This window comes from Anoplolepis gracilipes, chromosome 1 (assembly GCF_047496725.1).
Source record: "Anoplolepis gracilipes chromosome 1, ASM4749672v1, whole genome shotgun sequence".
In the NCBI taxonomy this organism is placed as follows: Eukaryota; Metazoa; Arthropoda; class Insecta; order Hymenoptera; family Formicidae; genus Anoplolepis; species Anoplolepis gracilipes.
The window spans coordinates 6,278,776-6,283,834 of NC_132970.1; the positions used below are offsets into that span (position 1 = coordinate 6,278,776).

General features: G+C 29.4%; 1 protein-coding gene across 1 annotated transcript in view; it reads right to left on the minus strand.

The window, feature by feature from the left end:
• Nucleotides 1–5,059, minus strand: part of LOC140670169 (uncharacterized) — a 32,975-nt gene that overhangs the window by 14,160 nt on the left and 13,756 nt on the right. The window lies entirely within an intron of this gene.

Below are 5,059 nucleotides of genomic sequence, written 5' to 3' on the forward strand. Positions count from 1 at the left end.
TAATACAATCGATTTCAATGGCACGTGCGCGCGCCAACGAAATAGCTTAGGGAAAAGCCAGTTCTTTTATATTGTTCTCTACTATTTCACAATAACAAAATATAAGTTTTATTGTTATAATGTTATATTATATATACTCAGAAAAAGCTTCCAGATTATATTATATATATATATATATATATATATATATATATATATATATATATATATATACATTATATAGGTATATATATTTGTGGAATCGTTTGAATATTTATGATGTCATTATATCTACAATGCCTTTTAAAAGCTGTATAAATCATCACCCTGGAAAATGTCTCAATTTATTATGATATAGCATCATATGAGTTTCAGTAAATCGCATACTAGAAATGGACAATACAATCTGTAAATTTGTAAAAGAGATGAATATTTCTTTCTCTCAGATGCAATCTCTGTAATAATCTAACTATCTTCTAAATTGCCTGCTTCTCGTAATGTCTAATATACTTCCAGCTGAATTACGTAATGTCATTTAGGCAGTCCTGTCAAGAAAGATGGAGAAGAATAAAGAGAAGATGACGGTAAGTGGCAGACGAGACAGAAAAAAAGGGGAAATAATTATGTTAAATTAGCTTTCACCGCTCGTGCAAAGTAATTCAGTATCGCATAATTCCAATAATATAATTTTTAATCTATAGAAAACTTTATGTAATTATTATGCTATGCATTCTCTACATTTATTTTATTTATTTGATGTACGATTAAAAAGTCGTAGATATTATAATATTGAGGATAGATTTTAAAAATTTTAATGTAAGTCTTTTACGCTTTTTTACCGTAACTCGTTTGAATATCAAATGAAAAAAAAGCATTTTATTGTAATAAAAACTCTCTTTATTAATGTCGCCGATCTCGTAAAAATTACATAGACTGCCATTTATTGCGCTTAAAACGTAACGCGAGGTAAATGTATATATTGCGTTAGGATTGTGCACATGTATGTATTGCGAAGTACATTTATTAAAAGCTAATTTAAATTATTCGGCATTGTCCATGCTTCTTATCTAGAATATTAGTATTTGTAGAAACGTGAAAACAATAACTTTGAAAATAATTCAAGTGATTTAATAATTTAAAAATTCATATAATGTACCACTTTGTTCTGTTATACTAATTAAATATACTAAGTACATACATATATTATTGCAACATAATTTATTATTTAATGTTCTGCGATACATATTATTTTTAATTTTTGGTTTTCCTTTTCGGAGCGAAATCGTATAAATGTTTGGTGTGTTCATTCTGAAGCAAGTAACATATAGTTTATCATTGGAAAAGCCTAGACTTTAAATTATCACAAAGTATTAAGAGGCTAAAATGAGAAAGAGAAGGTGAAGTGTGCAGATTTTATGATAGCCAATATTTGATGCAGGATTCTAGAAAGTAACTATGTGAAGTTTCGTTTAGATCAATCAAAGGGTTTAGGAGTTTATATGGAATATACAGATATATATATATATATATATATATATATATATATATATATATATCTGTATTTATTAGAATTTATCAGAATTAAATTTTCCAAGTGTACTCTCTTGCGTGAAAATGTTTATGTATTACATTATAGTATATATATATATATATATATATATAGAATATACAAATATATATATATATATATATATATATACTATAATGTAATACATAAACATTTTCACGCAAGAGAGTACACTTGGAAAATTTAATTCTGATAAATTCTAATAAATTTAATTTTAATAACATTTTTCTTGTATATATTTAAAGAGAACGTTTTATAAATAAATGTAACAAAGTTTTCAATTGCGCTGTTTCAAGGAACATATATATACGGGTTTAGGAGTTTATATGAAACATACAGACATTATAGTATATATATAATATCTGTATGTTTCATATAAACTCCTAAACCCGTATATATATGTTCCTTGGCACAACGCAATTGAAAACTTTGTTACATTTATTTGTAAAACGTTCTCTTTAAATATATACAAGAAAAATATTATTAAAATTAAATTTATCAAAATTAAATTTTCCAAGTGTACTCTCTTGTGTGAAAATATTTATGTATTTGCTAAATTCAATAACGTTTCTAAGTCGTTCTAAGTCGTAATTCGAGTTTGATAAAATTTCTACTCTCCGATATGGTCATTCTAGAGAACGATCACGTCCGATTAGCATTATGGATCACCACGTGCTCGCTCGATTGCTAATGAATGTAGATACTTCAACGGGGAAACCAGACTGTACCAGGTGCATGATCTGCACTATAAAAGCATGCTATCATTATAGAAGTATGCGTGGTAAGATCTCGGCTAGCCATTACTAACTTTTTGCTAACCTACTTGTTCCTACCCGTTACCTTACGCAAATGACACGTATAGTAATTGCCTTCGATCATAATTACGTGCCGTCTTGAGGAAGACAGAACCAATACAGCTATATGCGAACCAGATGGCTTAACAGAGAACTTTGCGTCATAAGTTATAAAGCTGATAAAAAACAAACTTTTTGTACCCCGTATATCATAAATGTTGAATTAAAATTCTAATTAGAATTTATCGCTTGATAAATATCTATCTATTGTTTTTTATATTATATATTATAATATAAAAAAAATATTTTCTTTATAATTTCGCGAGTCGTATTACACGTAGTTAATACTATTTCTAAAATAAAATCTGTATTATTTTTTTCTTTGTTTTATACATAAAGTATATATAAAAATATAAATTGATTAATTTAAAATAATTGTTAATAATTATATTTTTCTATATCGGAAATTATAATTTTGTTAAATATTTAATTAGTCGTCATTTATAACAAAAGCAATTTAATATTTTTTTTTTTTGAACATGTATATCAAGAATGAACGGTTTTTCTAATATGATCGATGAGACAGAGAGGGAAGCTTGTAGAAAATAATTTAGCCATCATATATGTAGCTTCTTGTAATGGGACGTGTGTGAAACCGGTGCAGGTCATACGAGGTGAATAATTTTTTGTGCGTCGCGACGATCCCACACCCACAACATTATATCCACGTTCCGTAGATCTTACGATCCCCAATAGAAATCTATTCGAACAACAGCTATGATAAAAAGTATAGTATAGAGCTTGTACAAAACCGTATTGTATAGTACATGTATTAGAACATAAAGAAATATAAAAGAAAAGAAGTTATATGTTTAAAATTATATCTAGATATTGAAGAAGCCTTAAAAGAGAATTTTCAAGCGTTAAAGATAGTAAAAAATTTTGTGAGACAAATGTATATAATTTAAAATAAATATATACTATATCAATTTTTAAATGTCGCTTTTTTTCAAAATCATATTAATTCATAATAATTCAAATTTTCAATTGTCTAAGAAACCATTTTTCTTTAATTTATTAAAAAGTAATTATTAATTAATTAATTAATTGATTTATTTATTTATTATAAAAAATTATTTACATTTTTCTATTTCTTCTTTTTATAATGTTTATTTTATTTTACAAATTTTTAATGTCTATATATAAAAGAATAACCTTCATTTTTAATTTAAATCTGAAAGATTGGAGAATTGCATATAATTATCATGCGACTAATGAAATGTAAATGTTCATAATATTGTACATAATTCAGACAGTAATGAGTATCAATTTCACAGTACTACACAGTTATAGTGCTATATGTTCTCAAAGACAAGATAATTTTACGAGCGCTTAATGAAAGTTGCACCTAGCCGTACGTGTTACATGCCAACAGCAGCTTTGAATCAGCAATTAATTGAGAATGACTCTAGCTGGTAATACAGACAAATCGAGGCACCGAAGACGATTTCTCCTCTAACTGGGATAATGTTACTAGAGATCAGGTCGCCCACTGACCGAAATTTAGTGATGTATTATTCCTGACAATATTGTATAAATACTTGAAAAATGAACTTCGCTCGTTGATACATAGCAACTTGCATCATGCAAGAAATATCCAATAAAGGGTGTTTAAAGAAGCATAAAATTAAATTAACTTAGATTCAATAACGTCAAACCCATGATGTGTACAATGTTTATTTTCTCCTCATCTATTTAACATTTTCTCAACTTTTATTTATTATAGGGTGAAATTAATCAGATAATTATCAGAAATCTCTCGATAAATTAAATCATCGATCAGTCTAATTTACATGTTGGCATATCTGTCTTCGCAATCTAGGACTTAATGACATAATGATGAGAGTGAATGGCTAACGATTGCGGCACAATTCACGGTAGCTGTTTAGTACGATTCAGTTTCTAAAGAGTTGGAGACGTAATGGAAATCACAGTGCGTTCCTCGTCATTTCTGTAATAACGATCTCATGTGCTATACAGACTTTCACAACGAGTTCATGACGAGAATTCGAGCTCGGAATTAGAGTCAAAGAGAAAAGGATATAAAGAAGGGAAAGGGATGTAAAGAATAGAGCACGCGAAGTAAATGATGACGGTGCGGTTGCGGCAGTCTCGTCAGGTTCTCACGTGCGGTATCGCGCGATTGCACAAGACAATTGGCATCTGCAATCACGGAGACATCACGATCAGCAATGGCGCGCGGCGTATTGACCAGACAATCGGCAAATGTGTAAAAAGGTGAAAGCGTATATATACACCTGCAACTATTTGCCTAAGCGAATTTTGCCGTAGGGCAAATCTTCAACGATCCCATCGACGAAAGATAAACACTTTTACGCATGGATTGACACACGCATCTAGAAATGTGAGTTTAAACGTATATAACTTTAGGCAGATTTTTTTATACATATATATATATATATATATATATATCTTTGATATCTCGTTTTACTTCACGTATATAAGTATCTTACATAATGGCGAGTTCCGCGAGCGGATGGCGTGGCTAATAATATAATCAAAGTTACGCGGTATGGGTCGGTAGAATGTATGGCGCACGTGTCTGATGGATGAAAAAAGAAATCCGTCGTTTTCCTCGCGATCGGTAGAACGTCATCCGCGATTCAGTCATTCTCCGCTTCGCGATGCATGACATAAG